This window comes from Stenella coeruleoalba, assembly GCF_951394435.1.
Source record: "Stenella coeruleoalba genome assembly, chromosome: 5".
Lineage (NCBI taxonomy): Eukaryota > Metazoa > Chordata > Mammalia > Artiodactyla > Delphinidae > Stenella > Stenella coeruleoalba.
This window is the reverse complement of record NC_137150.1, coordinates 72090377-72110920: the sequence shown is the minus strand read 5'-3', so window position 1 is coordinate 72110920 and position 20544 is coordinate 72090377. Positions and strand designations below refer to the sequence as shown.

The 20544-nt window shown below is 43.5% G+C and overlaps 1 long non-coding RNA gene across 2 annotated transcripts in view; it reads right to left on the bottom strand.

Annotated features, from left to right (window-relative positions):
- Nucleotides 1-3158: 3158 nt before the first annotated feature.
- Nucleotides 3159-20544, bottom strand: part of LOC307187187 — a 67671-nt gene continuing 50285 nt past the window's right edge. For both annotated transcript variants that reach the window (XR_013828542.1, XR_013828543.1), the window contains 2 exons: nucleotides 11058-11208; nucleotides 3159-8592 (listed from right to left, as the gene is read on the bottom strand). This is a non-coding gene — a long non-coding RNA (uncharacterized lncRNA). The remainder of the gene's footprint in view (nucleotides 8593-11057; nucleotides 11209-20544) is intronic.

The window sequence follows — 20544 nt, the reverse complement described above, 5'->3', positions numbered from 1 at the left end:
CTTCAGTTTGGAAATGTGCTTCAGTTTGGAAATCTTGCATCGTTATGTTTCTAAGTTTACGGGCCCTTTATTCTGCAGCATGTAATCTGCTATTAATCCAATGAAATCATAATCATTTCAGATATTGTATTTTTCAACTTCACAAAGCTCCATTTTGGTTCTCTATATCTTCCATTTCTCTCCACGAGATATTCATCTTCCATTAAATCTTTGAGCATTAAAGGAGGAGCGACACTGGCTTCTGTCAGAGAAAGATCCAGAACAAGATTCTGCCCACGCAGAAACAACGGCAATAGCGCCTTTCATTTACATAGCACACTGAGGTTCACAAAGCACTTTCACTTCTGTTATCCTCCATAACTTACACAACATCCTTTCCTGGCAACTGGGACAGGTACTACTATCACCAGGTTACAGATGAGAAAACTGATGCTCAGACATATTTAAGTGACTTGGCCAGAGTCCTATTCGCTCAGAAGTCTAAGAGCCATTGTTAACGTTCTTACTGACCTCTGACATTTTCCGTTCAGGTGTTTAGAAAACAAGCTTAGATTCTCTGCCTCAAGAAATTCTGATGCACACACGACACTGATAGACTCTCAGAGTTCTTTAACCTGCCTCCATCCCTTTGTAAATTTTTTTATGTAAGACTAAAAGATATTTGCTACCACTACCAATTTGTTAGTTCCTCCCAGAGTATAAAAGGCATTGTGCAGTGGATTGGGAGGAGTCAGTAGTGCGTTCCTCATAAACTTATTGGCATTTATTAGCAGGGAGTCCACTGATGTCCTATGATGATCCTGGGACATCTAACTCACCTTCAGTCACTAATTAGCCCTTGCATCACTCTATATTGTAGCCTTCATTTTCAACTTTGGAGAGCCTAGTCTGAAAATCATTGAATGATTTATACCTAGTGTAGTATAAATTGGACTAAGATTCATTTCTCTTTTTCCTTTTCCAAGAAATTACAACAGCAAATCAGTATCTATATCAGTAGTTTTAAAACTTTTTCTTTTTAGCAGAAGCATACCTTCAAAAAAACAAAATCTTTTTTTATTTTGGCTGCACACGTGACTTGCAGGACCCCAACCAGGGATGGAACCCGGGCCCCCTGCAGTGGAAGCGTGGAGTCCTAACTACTGGACCATCAGGGAATTCCCATAAAAATAAAATCTCAAGTGGACCCCAACTACATAACACAGATAAAAGTGGAACTGATCTGGTTGAAGAGGGGCGGGGCTGGCAGAGGCGGTGCCACCAGAGTCCTGCCCTTAGATCCCACGTGGGAAACCTGAGGCCCTTCTGCTGAGCCCTAGAGCTCCAAAGAACTGGAAAAACACTGACCTGCATAATAAAATTAAAACATCCATTCATCCGTCCATTTATCCTTCCTTCTATCCAAACAACATTTGCTGAGTCCCCATAGTGTGAGATACTGTATTAGACCTTGGAGAAGCAGTAGTAAGAGATAGTGCCTTAGCACAGGGTCAGGCACCAGGCAGGTGTTTGACAAATAGTATAGAGAATGAGGAAAAAGAAGCCCGAGGATCTGAGGCTGGATACGACAAGAATAATTCTAAGACTAAAACGAAAAAGGGGATCAAGAATGCAGGTGGAGTAGGCAGGGATAAAACGTTCCCTCAGGTAGTTTCTCTTCAAGGAAGACATTCTGTTGACCTCATCTTTTGCCAAGATCTGTTGCCACCTCACTTCCTGGGTTCCTACAACTCTATTTCTCTTCACTTCACAAAGTGGGGTCAAATTAGTTAGGGCTATTTTGCTTTAAAGTAACAGAAGCTTAATTTGTGAATTAAAATATAAAATAAAACCAGAGTAGGGGAGAACTTTTTTTGGAGGGAGGCTTGGGAAACTCTTAAAACTTAATAATGAGAAAACAAACATCTCAATTTAAAAAGGGCAAATACCGGAATAGACACTTCACCAAAGAAGATCTACAGATGGCAAGTAAGCACATGAAAAGATGCTCAAAATCAGTAGTCATTAGGGAAATGGAAATTAAAACCACAATGAAATACCACACCTACCTAGATGTCTACAATTAAAAAGACTGACTAGACCAAGTATTGACAAAGATATATCAATAGAACAAGTGGAGCTCTCATACACTTCTAGGGGCAAGTGAAAATGATACCGTGACTTTGAAAAATGGTTTGGCAGCTTCCTACGAAGTTAAATGCACATCTACCACATAACCCAACTGTTAGGCATTTACACTAGAGAAATAAAACATACGCCTATAAATAGACTTTTCACATCAATGTTCATAACAGTTTTGCTTGTAATGTCCAAAACTGTAAACCACCCAAATTTTCATCAACAGAGGAATGGATAAACAAATTGAGGTATATCCATGGACTGGAATACTACTTGGCAATAAAAAGGAATTAATTATTGATACACATGCATGAATATCAAAATAATTATGCTGAGCAAAGGAAGCCAGACACCTCCTGAAAAGAGCATGATCTCATTTATATAAAAGTCTAGAAAATGAAAACTGATCTATCATGATGGATAGCTGATCAGTGGTTACCTTGGGATGGGTTGAGGGGGCATGTAGGGCAGGAGAAAGGGATTACCAGGGGCCATGAGGAAACTTTTGGGGGGTAAAGGATGCATTTATTGTGGTGATGGCTTTAGGTTATACACTTCTTATTTATTTATTTACTTACTTATTTATTTATATATGGCTGCGTTGGGTCCTCGTTGCTGTGTGCAGGCTTTCTCTAGTTGAGGCAAGTGGGGGCTACTCTTAGTTGCGGTGCACAGGCTTCTCATTGCGGTGGCTACTCTTGTTGCGGAGCACAGGCTCTAGGCACGTGGGCTTCAGTAGTTGTGGCACGCGGGCTCAGTAGTTGTGGCTTGCAGGCTCTAGAGTGCAGGCTTAGCAGTTGTGGCGCACAGGCTTAGCTGCTCCGTGGCATGTGGGATCCTCCCAGACCAGGGATCAAACCCGTGTCCCCTGCACTGGCAGGCAGATTCTCAACCACTGTGCCACCAGGGAAGCTCCCTCAGGTTATATACTTTTGTGAAAACATAAAATCGCACAATTTCAATACATGCAGCTTATTGTACGTTGATTATACTTCAGTAAAGCTTTTTCTTTTTCCTTTAAAGCTAACAAACAAGGAATTTCTCTTAAAAGTAAACCTGCAGTTACCATACCCAGCAATTTCACTCTTGGGCATTTAGGCCAGAAAAATGAAAACTTATGTTTACACAAAAAAACTGTAGGAGTGTTCACAGAAGCTTTATTCATATTAGTAAAAACAAACAAAAAAAAACTGGAAACAATACAAATATTCTTTAATGGGTAAATGGCTAAACAAATTCTGGTACATTCATACAATGGCGTACTACTCAGCAATAAAAAGGAACAAATTATTGATACATGTAACAGCTTGGAGGATCTGAAGTCTATTATCTTAGTGATGAAAGGCAATCTGCAAAGGTTACACACTGTATGATTCCACTTATAATCATCCTCAAATTACAAAACTATAGAGATGCAGAGCAGATTCGTGGTTGCCCAGGGCCAGGGATGGGTCAAGGAGGTGTGACCCTAAGAGGTTGCTTAAGGGAGCGCCTTTGTGGTGATGGAACTGTTCTGTATCCTGATTGTTCTGGTGGTTACATAATTTATGTGTGGTCAAATTGCATAGAAATACACACACACATTCATACACAACAGATGAGTGCATGTGAAAACTGAATGAGGTCTGTAGTCTACCTAACATCAATTTCTTGGTTTTGATATTGTACCAAAGTCATATAAGATGTCACTATTGGGAGATGTTAATAGCTCATAACTCTATGAGCTATTTTTGCAACTTCCTGTGATCTATAATGATTTCAAAATAAAAAGTTTACAAACACGCATAATGGACAATAAAAAAAAACCTCTTCAGGAGATGGCAGTTTGGGCTGGTAAGGTGAATGCTCTCTAAGACATACTTGCCCCCCAAAGCTCTACCTAAATGCCTTTAATTAAGTAGCCAGTATGAGACAAAGAACAAAGGAATTCCTATTCCTCCTCATTTTAAACAGAGGCAAAACCCCCAAAATGTTGAACAAGCCTATGAACAAGTAGTCTTGATTGGTCTTATTTCTTCAAAGCAGGAGGCACAAGAATGTGAGTTTATAGAGGGCGGGGCCAGTGTCTTTATGATTCTAGCACCTAGTCCAGGGCTTGGCTCATAGGAGAAGCCCAGAAAAGGCTTTTGGAAGGAAGGAAGATAGGGAGGGAGGGAAAAAGAAAGGTAAGGAGAGAGAAGAGACCTCCGGTAGAACTTGAACCATCTTCTCTTTTGTGTCAGTTCAGAAAGGTTGTGTTAGTTAATGACAGACCAGTGTACAGGACCCATTCCACATATGGGGAGGAGTGTGGACAAGGAAGGATAAGGTCCACTGTGTGGACCTCCTCATCCTTAGAACGTGAAAATCATAACTCCTGATGGACTTCCCTTTCATCAGGGGTCAGGGTGCCCTGTATAGATGAGGCTGCATCTAAATAGGCTAGAGCCAGGCTGGGAATGGGAGGGTCTGAAACAGTCACTGAATCAGTCTGTAGTGGAAGACTTTAAGGATGAATATGAACTGAGGTCTTGACAGAGAGCTCAGATTCAGCCAAAGATGAACGAATTCCAAACCCAGTTCAGAAGTCCGGAGTGAATCCCAAGGGGAACCTATAATTAGGAGTCAGATGGCGCAGGACTGACACGATCAGAGACAAGCATGGATGTCTAAGCAGGGGCTGGGGTGGGGGCATTCCTTGCCCTCATCTGTCCTGGGGCCCACCTGATGACAGAGTTACAGACACAGCCAGAACTGATGACTTCATTATGACTTATTTCATAAAGGAGTTACCAGGATATGAAGCTTTCTAGAATATCTTGAACTCCTCAAAATGTTAGGAAAATAGTTCATATTTATTCAGATTCTCAGGGTTCTTTTCTCAACATTATCATGAAGATTCTGTAATTCAGCTTTTGTAGATTGTCTGGGTTCAATGTCATATAACCAAATTGTCCCCTTGTTCTAGTTCATACATCCTTCTCCCCCTGGATTGCAAGGTTTTGTGTTTTTAAAAGGGTCAGGCTGTTTGGGGCCTGTTTGCACTTCATTATTTGCTTATACTGCCTCCCCCTATACTTATGTGACTTCAAATTCCACATTTTCTCTTACAATCCTTTACACTATGGCATAGCTACTCAAGTTTACAGGGCTCAAGGATATGGATTTAGCAGAAATATGGATAGCTTGTTTTATTAAGAAATACACTGAACATAATACCGTGGGGCTACATTTTCCCTCGTGACAGCTCTGGACTTACATTTCTCATCCATCTTCTTAACCTTTCACATCATTTCCTGAAGCCATTTCATCTTCCTTCTAAAATGCCAACCTAAAAATAAGTAATCACACTGAAAAGGATCCAGATGGAAACAAAAACATGGACACACTCATTCGGTACGCAAAACATTTTCTATATTTGTCAGTAGACAAGTTTGCTTCTCATCTTCATGTTTGCCTCATTACAGGGGTGTATGAGAGATTAAAAGAAATGTTTTGGACCATTGGAACAAAATTCATTCTACATGGCTTTTGACTTCAGGTGGTGATAGTGTATTTGGGCACTGTAAAAGCCTAAGAAAATCCTCTGGAAATAAATATGACTAATTTATATTTTTTTATTTAATCAAACTAAGACTTCAGATTATTGTATGCATTCTTAAGAAGTATATTTTTGTTTCTATCAGTTGGGGAAAGAAGGCTGTGTCAGGCTCAGAACTTGGCAAATCCTGTCATTTTTCTTGGTGTAGGAATATGGAACACTTTGTAAGGCATGTTTTTAGCTTCTTAGACACAATTACGACATGAGAGTCATGAAAACCAGAGGAATGCTGTAGATTACATGTAAAGTCATAAATGTAAAATAGACTAATCAGAATCCCCAGTGAGCTATTATTTTTCGAATGTTCTCATTTTATTCTCTTTTCAGAAGAAAGAAGAGCAACAAACACACTTTTATCAGAGGGGATTTTGTAACTTTTTTTTCAAAGGAATCTTCCCGTGTCAGTACACATTCATCTAAAACACTATGTTTTCTGTATCTACAGTCTTGTTCAATGGCAACTGGCGTTCAGAATGAGAAAGCTGAGAGGCCACAAGATATTGAATCACCTAAGAAAAAATTAACATTCATCGTCAAAGTAAACAATCTTTCGACACCATATCAGAACAATTTTCAGAATAAAGAGTTGAAACAAAAAGTGTTTACTGAATAACTATCTTTCAGCCAGGAGAGGCCTTGTTCCCTAGGCAGGGTGAGGAATCTTTGTGAGATTGTATTAAAGAGTTATAAATTTTAGGACCAAGTTAACGATCTAAGCCACGGAAGTCTGCAAATTATTCCCCCACAACTTGAAAAAACATTAGCCCTTAAATTGTGTGGCTTTAGAAAATGGCCCACGTGTGCGACTTAGACTTTCTATCGTTAAGTTTAACCCTATGTGAATTGTCAGTCATGATTTGATTATCTTTTAGGCCCCAAAAATGCTGTTAAATTTCAAAGTACAGGTGCTGCAAAGGCAACCCAATGGTTGGTATGCACAGTTCCCTGAAAAAGATGTCGAGCCTCAAAACCAAGGGAGCACATTTTAAAATATTTTCAAGGCGACAAAAGTATAGCCACTCTATGCTGCACACTTACACATCCAAATCCCACCATGTAGGTCCTGTGTAGACACAGCCCTGGCCCAAACCTGGATGTGGTCTCTCCCCTTTCAAACTCTCTGAAACGTGAAAGTACTAGCTTGTGATTCCAGGATATCTGTTCATTCCCCGGTCAGGAACTTGATTTTTCTTGTGACATGCACTAAATTGTACTCTGTACATGCTTCCTCTCCCCTACTAGATTATAAACTTTTCGAGTGCAAGGACCGTCTCTGTTTTATCTTCTTTGACATAACATAGATGAACATGGTAAATTATAAATTACTCTCGCAGGTCTAACTTTCTATTCTTGTGGCATTCTTTGCATCTATTAGTATGTTACACATCATAGGTGCCTAAGAAAGATTTGCTGACTGACTGACATACTGAATAAGTGAACGCCTTCAATTATTTCCAGAATTATTACCAGAATTCCACATGGTATCTAGTAAAGAAAGGCCCAGCAAACAGAAGGTCAGCTCTCTAAAGGGCATTTGTTGGAATGGAGCCTGGCAGGCTGACCTGCCACCCTCAGTTCACAGACCATCAGACACCATTGCCACCACCAATCCTTCCAGTTCACACTACAGGATTTGGTTGCACCCTGTAGCATACTGGCAAGGGGTCCTCAGGGACATGTGGCTGTCTGACCCCATGCTAAAAAGGTATTTCAGGACTGGTGAGTGCAGAGGTTGCCAAAAACCACCTCCACCCTTCGGATGTGCAAATAGCAAGCATTAGCACAACTCTCTCCCTCGAGAAGCAAGGGAAACTAAAACCAACCAAACCCACGTGAGGGTCTAATTAAAAGAAACCAAACCAGGCACTTTGCTTTGTTGCCCTTTCTATGCCAAATGTCTAGGACTGAATCCGTGCAGAAAACTGTCCCGTTTTCCAAATGCTTCCAAATTTTGCAAGGCTTTCTAGACTTTTTATCAATTGTAATCTGTCCTGGCACAGAGACGTCATCTTTAGGGGAGAAAGCACCACCTCATTTGAGTAGTATATGTGGGAAAACTCTCAATAAATCACTTTCTCATTACTAAATACTTCTCCTGTTTTAAAATCCAGAAAGGAAAAAATTAAGAAGGAAAAAGCTGAGATTTCAGAATGGTCATTTTCTGTGTTGAATTGGTAATCTAGAGGCCCACTGGCCACCTCCTCATCCTTCATCCTTAGCCAACCACAGGTGAAGTCAGGAGCACCCAGCTTCTCTGACGTTTGCTATGCCTCCCTTAGAACATTTACCAACTGCTGTATTTTTTTCCACAGAGTCTCACTATTCGCTATAAATACTAAAAGAACAGGCCCCTTGTTCTCAGGCAAGAAAACACAGAAGCTTCATTTGTTGACTATTTGTAGCCACTATGCATTTTGTGTGCTTTATAGCTTCTTGAATGATTGTTTAATTGTGAATATATTGGCATGTGATTTGAGGTCAGCTGTTTGTTCCCTGGGTGGTACAGTCAATCCATAATCCTGACAGGGAGAAATCTCATTAAAGTTCAAGCTTCAGATTCTAGGCTATCAACATATAATCTCTAGCTCTTCAAATCCTATACGTCTCATGAAAACTTTCTCAAACTGTTTAATTTTCCTTGGATATAGTTTTTGCGGTACGCGGGCCTCTCACTGTTGTGGCCTCTCCCGTTGCGGAGCACAGGCTCCGGACGCGCAGGCTCAACGGCCATGGCTCACGGGCGCAGCCGCTCCACAGCATGTGGGATCTTCCCAGACCGGGGCACGAACCCGTGTCCCCTGCATCCGCAGGCGGACTCTCAACCACTGCGCCACCAGGGAAGCCCAATTTTCCTTGGATATAGTTTTAAAGCAGTTTCCCTTTTCTTCATTGCTCTAAAAAAAATGCAGATTGGCAAACAGAAAAGAAGATTGGTTCCAATTTCTCCACCCAAAGATACAATTAATATTTCGATACATAGTCTTCTCAGCTGGTTGACAGAGTTCTTTGAACTAGCACCAAAACAAACTCAAAATAAGCTTCACCAGGGCTTTAAGTGTTGCCACATTCTGCAAAATCTTTTTTTAAAGCCAAAACCACATAAAGTAAGATTTTCTTTGATTTAACGTTTTCAGTTTGCCACCAGTATACAGCTCAAGTGGGCCTTCAGTCTCTGGGTAAACGGTGTTTTTAAGAAAAAGGTGGATTTCTGCTGTTTCAAAGCCCATTACAAGAATGACTTAACTGATCACTGATGTCCTGCTCCTCCCAGATTACCTGCCACCCCATCCCAGCACTTCTCAAACACCTGCTCGGGGATCCCTACTTGGGGATCTTTGGCCTCCAATTTTGCCTCTGAGGGGTGAGAGAAGGGTCAAAGGAATAATATTGGAAGCAAATAAACCAATACTATAGTGGTCAACTCTGGAAAATTGGAACACAGGTGTTGGTTGTATTAGTTTCTATATTCTTACAGATATTTTTAAAGTTCTAAATATCAATAAAACTAAGCAAAAGATATCGTCCTTGTATTCAAGGAGTTCAGGGTCTGGTGCAATGCTCAATTACAGGACATACAAGATTTGCAAACAGATCATCTGTCTAGAGAGCCTTCTAACAGAGGTTAGTACAAAGTGCCAGACTCTAGCAGCTAGAGGAACATAGAGCAGGGAGCACCCGACCCCTCCTCAGCAATGTCTTCTTAGAGAATGTAGGAAGGCTTCTGTAAGGTGGAAAGCTTGACTTGAGGCTGGGAGGATGAGTAGTTCTCTGTGGTTTCAAGTGTGAGTCAGAGTGCGCTGCAGAAATAATGACTTGTGAAATCAGACTCTGAGACCATACTGTGTGCTTGGAGAAGAGGGCATATTTTCAGCATGACTGGGGTTGTTCTGTGTCAGCTGATGAGCTTGGAGAGGTGGGCATTTACTAGTTGGTGAAGAGTCCCACATGACAAGTTACCCAGTGGTTGATAAAGAACCAGTGAAGCAAGTGAAGGGCATAATGCCCGCTTCAGGGGGCAGTGTGGAAGACAGATGGGAGGGAGGTGGAAGGGAGGCAGAGAAACCAATTAGGAGGCTCCTGCAATGATCTAGGTGAGAGATGATGAAGGTCTATAATAGGCCAATGGCAGAGGGGGAGCAGAGGACAAATGGGAGATCTTTAGAAGATAGAATCCACACTTTATGGAGACAAATTGGATGTGAAGGGAGGGAGAGGACAGAATTGAGAGTGATTGCAGGTCTTCTGACTTGCAGGTGGGTTGGATGATTGCGTAAATTCACTGAGACTGGGTGGAGAAGCAATGGAGAAGGACACATGAGTAAAATTTGCAACATGCTGAGTTTGGGGAACCTGTGATACATCTTGGAGTTGCCCAAGAGACCACGAGGTACAGAGACTTGAGGTGAGTGTAGCAAGTGTGGTCTCTAGGCTAGAAGTAGACTCATCCATGCTGAACCATGGGGCTGAGGCCATGACTCTGCTGAAAGTGTTCTGGGAAGAATGAGGGAGAGAGAACAGAGGCTGCAACTCTGGGGATGCTCAGCGATTAAGAGGCTGAGGGGGAAGAAGACTCGAAGAGAGTGATGATGTCAGTCAGTGTTGCATCTGTTAAAGCAGGAGATCACTTCAAGAAGGAAGGAACAGTCTCTAGGTTAGAGCTGGCAGACAAGCCATGTAAGAGTTGGAGTTGCCAGATAAAATACAGAGTGCCCTATATGATCAACCATGCCAGTAAATAAAGCCAAAACTAATAATAAAAAAAAGAGTGCCCAATTAAATTGGTATTTCAGATCGAAACAAAGTTTTTTTAGTATAAGTAAATCCTCTACTTTTATTTGCTAAATACAGCAACCCTAGTAAGATAAAGACTAAAATGTGCTTGTCAGTGTGGTAGCTAAAGCAGGGTCAGAGGATGGCAGGGAGCAGAAGCAGGAGGAGACCTAGAGGCAGTGCATGTGAACCAACCTTTCCAGAAATCAGGCTGTGAAGCAATAGGGTCAGGGCGGGGTTAAGACACAGAGGATTCTCCTAAGGGGAGCAGGCACTGTATGCTTCATCCCTAGCCACCCCCACCAGCCAGAAACCACAAGGGTCAAGGCCATGCCTTACCTGTCTTTGTAATCAAAATGCTGATCTACCCAGACCCTTTCTCTTGTGCATCAGAAACTCAATAAGAGGTTCCTAAATTAAATCCTTAGACTGGGTTTTTCCATACCTGTAGTAAAGAACTAACGTAATCCAGGAGATACCTCACTTTTGCCTCTAGCTGAAAATTATGGCCCAATATATTTGGGGCAAATATCGTTCATGTTTATCAGAATGACCTGAGAAACTGCCTCAGCTCCCCATGTCTACTTACCAGCAAACGCACTTCTGAGAGGCCAATTGTCCCCTCTCTCTGCCTGCGAATACACAATAGCAACAGGAGCAGCTGGGAATCTCTTAATTGCCTTGTGCTTGTCAAGATGATGCAACTTTCCAGGTGAGTGAAACAGATTCCGAATATCTGGCTGAGGGGAAAACAAAATAAAACAAATCTTGCACCAAACCAGAAGAGTAAGTTTCTCAAGAGGCTTTCTGAGGCCAGTGGGAAACTTCAGTATCCTTCAGCTCGAGCTGACGTCCGCTGCACCGCGTGGCTCACACACTGCCTTTCCTCCTTTACACAGCTAAGTGAAATCCACTCACCCTGTCGGAGGAATAAACCAAACACAAAAACAAACCTATTAAAGGGCCGCTCAGCCCTGCCTTAAGTGATCGGAAGCAAGCAAGCAAATGCACAGGTGCTTCCCAAGACAGGTCTTTGCCATTTCTGCTCTTACCGCACCGTTGAGTCAACACTGGAGATGCCCTGGACTCTGCTCGGAGGGAGGAAGGAGGCCCTGGCGCTGAAGTGAGGGCTGTGGGGCTTTGCACCTGCTCTGGCACAGAAAGGAGGCCCCAGGATATGTCTGGAGGGGACAGGGTCTGGGGGTGCTTTCTGTTGGTGGAACGAAAAAGAAAAATGGCTTAATGGAAAAGCTTGGATTTTGAGGTTGGATTAGACCTGGGTTCAATCCCCTACTCTAGTTTTGTAGTACTGGGGTCTATAACATGGTAGTTAAGAGCTAAGCTTTAGAGTTGGACACTTTTGGATTTAATTTCTAGTACTACAAGTGGAACGACGGTAACACTTTTCAAAATACCTTCCTTATGTATTCTTCTTGCAGTCATTCTGCCTTTATGGCTCTAAGAAAGAGAATAAGATGGACGGCACCACAAGAAGGAGGAGGATGCGACATAGGCACCATGCCTGTCAAACAGTTGGAGGGAAAGGAACAAGGAGGCAAGGAGTGGGAGGCAGAAAGGAAAGGAAGAAGTGCCCAGAAGGTGAGGATTAGAAACCGTCAGTTCAGTTGAGGAAGATTCCAGAGCAAAAGGCTGTGCTCCTCTTCCTGCCTAAGAGACTCTGGGAGGAGACTGCCTTAGAGAATCCCACACTGACCAGGGGTCAGCTCACAGCGCAGGCCTGAGGCAGGACTGCCCCCCAGCTTGGTGCTTCCCAGCCTGAGCCAGAAGCTCCCGGGGGCCCCCAGTGGGGAATGCAAAAGGTCACCAAGAGCTGAGGCCAGCAGGCCCGCCACAGGGGGAAGTGACCCAAAGCAGAGTCTGTGAGGAGGAGTGCCCACACCGCAAGGGACTGCTGTATTGGTGAGAGCCGGGGTGCCGCTGAGCCAGCAGCAGGGAGGAGAGAGGGAGGGGAAGTCCATCGCGTCAGCCGGGCCAGAGAACAGGCCACATGCTTGTGTGGCATGGACTTTGGCTGCAGGTGTGAATAGGGCCCTGTGAGCAGGCATAGTAGGGACTTAGGGTGGTGAGAACCTACAGAAGCGAACAAGGACCAGCCTTCTCAAGGGGCAGAGGGGAAGAGCAATAGCCTGGAGAGAGAGAGATAGCCTGGGAAGAAGTTTGAGCCTTGAATTATTTAAATACTTGTTCAAAAGAAACTGAGAAAACTGGGAAAAAATAAACACAAAAAAATAACATCTCAAAAAAAAAAATCTCTTTTACTCCCATTCTTCCTCAAAAAAACCACCCTGAGATCTTTGACTTGACAAATTTTGATACTGTTTTCCCGCTCCTCAGTGAGATTTGGGGCTCTAGAGGTCAAAATCATCAGTTATGGACAATAAAGGACCCCACCAGGTATGCACATTTGAGGTACAGTGTATAAACTTACAGCACTCCCCTCTACTAGAGGAGCTTTGTAAACTTGGGTTATCTTAACTTCTTTGGGCCTCAGCTTCCTCATCTACAAAATGGGAATAATACTACTTCATAAGTGTTGTTGGGTGTATTAAATGAAATGATGCATGTGAAGCACTGTACAGTACTCAGCACATAATTGTGCGTGTTCATGGTTATATAACATTATTACTTAGCTTCCAGCAGCTTCATTTTCTACCGCTGTAAACTGGGATTGCAATATTCATCTCACACAATAGGTTTGCAAATAGCATTACTTTCCCTTTCTCCTCTATTTCCTTTTCTAAAGAGCTACCGGTTATCTTATCTCGTCTTCTACCTCAAATAAAGACATCTCTATTCATTTATTCAATCAAGACTGTTTTCTGGGTTTCAGCTTCGTGCAGATCACTCTCGTGAGGGTTTCTGAGATGATACATGTACAGTACTTATCATTCATGGTCTGCTGGTTGAGGGGGGAGGGGGCAATATTTTTACATCTTTATCGTAGAAGGGAAAAATGATGAGTGGATAGCAAAAGCACTGCAGTAATTCAGAGGAGGCAGTGTTGATTTCTAGTTAGAAGTCAGGGAATGCTTCCTGCATAACCTGGAATTTGAACCAGACCTTGAAGAATGACAAATACTTAGGCAAGTGAAGACTCGGGAGGGCACAAGGATGTGTGTTGAGATGGGTGGGTAGTTCTGTGTGACCAGTTCAGAGAAGATGAAAGGTTGGGGAAAAGATAGGCTGGAGAGCTGGGTACAGGCCTGATATGATGAGCCCACGATGCTATTAAGCTAACAGTCATCAACTTTTCACTTTCTCATATTTCATGAAAGGAAGGAGAAGGAGAAGGAACTAAAATGTATTGAGCTCCAGATACACGTGAGCCACTGCACAGGGACTATTCTATGTATAGTATCTCTAAACCTCATGGCCATGCTGGAACGTAGGTATTCACAGAGGAGGACACTGAGGTTCAGGGAGGTTAAGTAACTTACCTAAGATAACACAGCTAGACAGTAATCCACTGAGAATAAAATCTGGGCTTGCCTGATCCAAAACTAGTGCTATGAGACAAGGCCTTTAGGCCTTACCTGTTCTACCTGTTTCCTTGTGAAAGCATCACTTCTTTCCAGCTCCTGCGTTTAAGGAAGTGCTGTCACCAATAAATTAGCAGTCAGGGTGAGCTGGAAGCATTCTGAGGGACTGAATCCCAATGGGGCAATGTTTTTGATTCCAGGATTCAGGGTCATGGAAAACTGCCAGAAGGATATGGGTCTTCTCCTCCTGCAAATGGCCCCATGAGTGTCCTGGCAATTTGAGCCACCTAAGGAGAGCAGTGTCGGGGATGAGACTCAGCTTTGGAAGGTAATGGGAGCCTAAATGAGGGACATCCAAGGTACTTTCATCTTCTGTGTATTTGTGCTCCATTTAAGTCCCAGGGGATTACATTTTGAGGTGGATCTTAAGGCAGGATATATGACAGACTAATGTTTATTTGAGAAGGCTCAGAAATATGTGTCTCCCCAGCTGGAACCAACACAGCGAGACCCAGGACAGTTTTGGTTTTGTACCATAAATCTTCTCTCTGGGGAATGAGAAACCAGATCTGACCTTGTGAGCCCTGGGGTAGTGACTGAGGCTCAGAGAGATAGGTTGACTTCTCCAAGCTCACACAGATGGGAAGAGGCAGAGTCAAGATGAGAGCCCGAGGACTGTGATCCTGGCTTCATTACTGTGCTGCTCACAGGAGAATAAACTCACCTAATCAGAGGACTAGAAAACAGTTTTACAATCTCAATGGCCTGTGGCTGGTTTTAAGAGAACCATAGAATTTTTACAATTAGAAGAGACAGTAAAGATCATTTCATCCAATTAACTCATTGTATAGATGAGAACACTGAGGTTCAGAATAGGAAATTGACTCGCCCAAGGTCACAACACTTAGTGGTGGGACTTGGCCTAGGTCACAGACACTGCCTGTGGTCAGTGCTCTTTCCACTGATGCTGAATAATATGTTCCACGGACTATTAACCACACCAACTCCCACGCCCCCATCCTGCCCACTCACATGTGGAGAGTCAAGAGGTCATCAATCACTACTTCCATTTAGACAGGCATACCTTTCTAATTTTATGAAGGAGATAAAAACATGTCCTAATTTCAAATCAGCCAGAGAAAGCAATTCCCCAAACATCTGGTACTTTTCTGGCTTGAAAGCCCCTACATTTTTTTCCGGCATAAGTCTTAGAAAGTCAAAGCAGAGAGTTGGCTCCCATGCTCCAGCTCATTTTTCACGAAGCTCCCCAAATGCTAAACAGATTTCCTGTACCCTCGGTGACAAGAACCTCCTCTCTGGCCAAAATCCTGCCCCATGTTCCCACCCCAGTAATATGCATGGCCTCACAGCCATCTCCTGCAGGGGCAGCCAGCAAGCATCCCAGGCTGTCTCATGCTCTGTAACAGAATGCCTGGAGCCCACCTCTTTCCCAGTCTCCTTTTTCTAGGAGGGGGCCATGACTTGCTCCCAGGAACCCAGGCAGGGGCTGTTTCCCATCACTTCTTGCAACGAGGTATTTCATGGGGCCTGAGAGAGGAAATCAGGTCTCTGCTCCCCCTGGGATTAGTGCCATTCTCTGGTCTGTTCTCCCAGAAGGCCCTTTCTCTAGGTCTGACATAACTTTCTCCTCCAAGACAGGATCAGCGAGAATCCATTTGTGTTCCTGCCCTGCATTCCAGCAGAATCCCTCGGGCACTGTGGCTGGAAATGATTTGTGTAGGGAAGTTGGCCAGCTTCTCTTTTAATCACTCACATACTCACAGATACAGGGAATCCTGCCACGCTCACCTGGGGGATGGAAGAAACCTTCCTCACTTTGCCATGGTCTCCCTAAGTGGTGCAATAAACAGCGAGTCTAGTCTCCAGGAAAGGTGTTCTAAACAGCCTCCTTCTCCGAGGGTTAATTGTAAAATCAGTATCTTCAGGAACCCCTCCCCTTTCCTGGGAGCTTCTGCAAAGCAGACACTTCTCAGATAATATCCAAACATCCATTCACCCTGCAGCGCTTCCTGAACACTACTCTGACTGGGGAGGAGGGTAGGGTGGAGCTGGGCCTGGAAGAAAGGGCAAGATTTGCTGAGAACATTTAGGCAGGGGGATGGTAGAAGCCAAGGCCTGGGAGAATGAATGATCGGGGTGGGTGAGGAAGGGGGAGTCAGGGGGCAACTGGAGGGGAACAGAAGTCTTGTTGGGGAGGAGGGAGTGATGACTAGTTAGGGTCCCAACAGGAAACAGAGGGCACACCCAAGATGGGATCATTTGAAAAGGGTTTATTTGCAAACGTGTGGGTGTAGGAGAGCCATAAAGAATAGCCCAGTAAACCAGGCTCAGTAAGAGCCAAGGCATTACACCTCTAGGCACAGAAAGACTGTGACTAGAACAGAGAGAGAGCGTGCAATACAACAGCTGCCTTAGAAGAACAGAGGCCTCAGTCAAAGATGCAGCCAGTTCCAGGCAACCTTGCGGGGAGAGGTCCAGGCAGAGGCGGATTTACAATGAAACTGGTCAAGTTCAAGCTGTAGGGTTCAGAGTTGCACAGGCCCCTTCCCAGGCCTGGGAAGGAACCCTAGCAAAGTTCATATGTTCTATGTTTTTGTAAATTTGGGGGGGTAAATTTTGTAAAAGTAAGATATTTTTGATCCTAGTTTCCCTCTGCCACACACATCCTATGTTGGGTGGCTTTGGAGGCGTCATGGGCATTTTTAGGATCTGGTTAAGGAGAAGATGAGTTTGGGTTTGGTGTGATATATTTAAGTTGCTCACAGTCACTCTGTATATATTTAATTCACCGCTAGCTGTCCTCATGAAGGAATGGCTTCCAGGAATACTCTTACCGCCAACTCATCTGATGTCATGACTTGAAGGTACAGAGAGGTCAGTTGTAATAAGAATGTGTCCTTTGGTGCCCAGCATGGATGTATGTGGGTAGTGAAGAGAACAGAGGTTTGTGTGAGGAACCAGGGCTGGTCTGTGGCCCATCATCAGACATAAAATTTTAAGTCTAGAATTCAGTTCTCATTGTCAGTAGTATAACGCAGCACCTGCAACTATAAACACACCATACTATTTCTTTTTAAATGGAATTTCACATATTAGTTCTCAGATTCCTGTGTTTATAGCCTATAGGCATAAAAAATTTCACATCATATCAAAATTAGCAACTTAGTAAGACGAAGAAAGAAAATGCAAATAGAATTAAAGGACCTTGGATTATTCGATAATCTTATTGATGGAGGAGTAAAGCATATGAACTCATTGGCAGAAGATTTACATTTCTTACTGCTTTGATACAAGATCCTGACATCTATGAAGATGTCCTAGATGGGGTTCCCTAGAAATGGCCTATGAAATGGAAAGTTGCATGTAACTTCTTTACCGTGGAGAGCTCTCAGGAGTTCTACTTGTAAGGAAATGAGGATGGCAGGACTGGGAAAAGCCGACCAGAATGTGGCCCCAGCAGATCCTATATTCCAGCAGCTGAGGGATGGCTGCACTGACCCCATGAGGGAATCTGGGCAAAACCACACAGCACCCTCTATAAAAGATAACATAAAACTCATGGTATGCCACCACTATAATGGGGCCCAAAGGCAAGCTGGTTTATAGGTCTGAGCAATTCAAAGAGTATTTAAGATTAATTCCTGAACAAGAAAATTTGAAATGCTCTAAGTCTTAGTTATATATGGAAGAAAATGATAGAGGTCTTCCCAAATGGGACAGCAATCTCAGAATCTGACATGACATTACAAATGATGAGTTGTGAAACTGAAATTGTTCTACGTTACCAATATAAAAAGAATCCAATTCCAATCAAACCCACTAGGGGAAAGAATGGATTATATTTCCATTCTTTCTCTAGAAAAATTGATTACAAAGTTGTCAGATGAAGAGGCAAAGAGTATGCTGCTGAAAACAGAACAATATTGCTATTTTTCTGCATTTGGTGATATTTTTGGTTTTTGTGGACCAATAAAATTGCAAGCTTCAGTCTCATAAAGCCAGCATCACACTTAGACCCAGAAGAATAAATACACTGTCATCACCCGCCCACACCACTCAGGTATCCCTCTGGAGCTCCCCAACAGCTGAATCCAACAGACGCCAGAGGCTACTGTAGGATAGCCCCTGGGGCAGGGAGCAGGATGGAGAAGGGTAGCACGTATTGAAGACACCAGCCACAGCTAAGTATTATGGAACCAGGTTACGGTAGCCTTGACTGTCAAACTGAGCTTGCATTTTATTCATAGAAAGATGAAATCTGAAAGACATAAACATAAACTCATATGGAAGGAGCGTTTAATCTGGGGTTGTAAAACATGCCTGCCACTCACCACTCACCAGCAGCCCACTAAGGCAAAGTCCTGAACCCACATACAGGCGGGAGGACGTGTGTGCTCCTTGTCTCCTCTCTGAGGCCTGGGGAGAGTGGGCTCCCAAGCTAGCCGTAGGGGAGGAGCCAGTGGAGAACACCATGAAGGCGAGATGCAGAGCACCGTCACCTTGGACATGACCCCTAATCAGAGGATGTGGTTACTCCTTTCACTATTTAGCAGTTCTTATATCCTGAATGTCCAGTTTATACCCCTCCCTCCTCCATGCTGTAAGCGAGGCCCTCTCTTCTTGTCTCTGCCTCACCCGGTCAGCTCCCAGCTGCAGCTCTGTGCAGCCAGTGCCAGATGCACACACAGAGTCAGATGGGCCACCACCCTTGGAGGGTAGGAGCCCGAGTTTGAGGTGGAAATGCCAGAACCCAATTCCTCTGTTGGCTCCTTTGTAACCTTCCTGGGTAACTGAAGTCCTGGCATCTTTCCCTAGATCTTTCCCTGTTTTGCTGAGATCCCAGGAGATTCCATAATGACCCTCTCCTTTCCTGGTCCCACACCAAGTGCTCTCCTTGACGGATCCTTCCCATGCTTTGTCCTCCACCCAGAAACAAGGACTCCTGAATCTGCTATCTCCAGCCAGCTGGCCTTCCCAAGGTCTTTTTTTTTTCTTTTAATTTTTATTTGATATTGGAGCATAGTTGATTAACAAAGTTGTGTTAGTTTCAGGTACACAGCAAAATGTATTTATTGTTTGCCCCAGACAACCTCTCCCCTCTCCCACCATTAGGCAGTGAAATTCGTTGGCACTCAGGAAGCATTAGATAAATAAATGAACGCTTTTGCCTTGGTTTCCCTTTCTAGCTGTATCATTTACTATTCTCCCTTACTTCCCCTCCCCCCTCAGGCTAGTCAAACTCAAGTGCTTACTGTTATCGCTCATCTCCTCCCAAATTCTCCCCTCATCTCCTCCCAAATTCTCTCCTCATCTGCTCTTGCACATACGGGTCTCCACTGGGCGTCTTCCTATTTCACTTACTGGTTTACACATCTTATCTCCTCTACCAGACAGAGAATGCCTCCATGACTCAGCTACGCATGAGTCATTTCTTCTCCCCAGCAGCTACTGACCTACAGTGGGCATTTATGAATGGATTAATGGACGTATCTGCCCTTCAAAGCATGAAGGTCTTTCTTCTTGTTATGGGTTAAGTATATATTTAAATTACACACATGTGATTCATGATTACATTCCTACGGTAAAACACTCAAACAATATAGATAAAACTAAACTCCTCTTTGCTTACCTCCAATCCCAGTTCCCTCCCCATTTATATATCTATGCAATGAAGGTGTAATATAGTTTTGTGGGATTTTTTTTTTTTACAATAGAGGTATATTATATAAATTATTTTGCAGCCTGCTTCTTTCACATTACAATACGTCAAAAGTATCTTCTCATCTTTCTATACACAAATGGATTCTCGCTGGTCCTGTCTTGGAGGAGAAAGTCAGACCTAGAGAAAGGGCCTTCTGGGAGAACAGACCAGAGAATGGCACTAATCCCAGGGGGAGCAGAGACCTGATTTCCTCTCTCAGGCCCCATGAAATACCTCGTTGCAAGAAGTGATGGGAAACAGCCCCTGCCTGGGTTCCTGGGAGCAAGTCATGGCCCCCTCCTAGAAAAAGGAGACTAGGAAAGAGGTGGGCTCCAGGCATTCTGTTACAGAGCATGAGACAGCCTGGGATGCTTGCTGGCTGCCCCTGCAGGAGATGGTTGTGAGGCCATGCATATTACTGGGGTGGGAAAATGGGGCAGGATTTTGGCTAGAGCGGAGGTTCTTGTCACCGAGGGTACAGGAAATCTGTTTAGCATTTGGGGAGCTTCGTGAAAAATGAGCTGGAGCATGGGAGCCAACTCTCTGCTTTGACTTTCTAAGATTTATGCCATTGAGCTATTGAGAATACTTCTACTTCCCCCATTTTCTTCTCCTTATCCCAAGAGCCTTTTGGATGCTTTCACTCTGTATGCCCTGCCCCCAACACCTAGGTTTTGCTGAAGTAGCATGGTACTTTTCTTTCTAGATCTCATTAGAATATCCTTTGCAGTATTTCACCTCTATTTTAAGAATTCTTATTCAGCATTACACATTTCCAGTCTATCACTATCCATTTATACTGAACTATATATATGTGTATAAATCTATGCACATGTATACATATATACAAATGT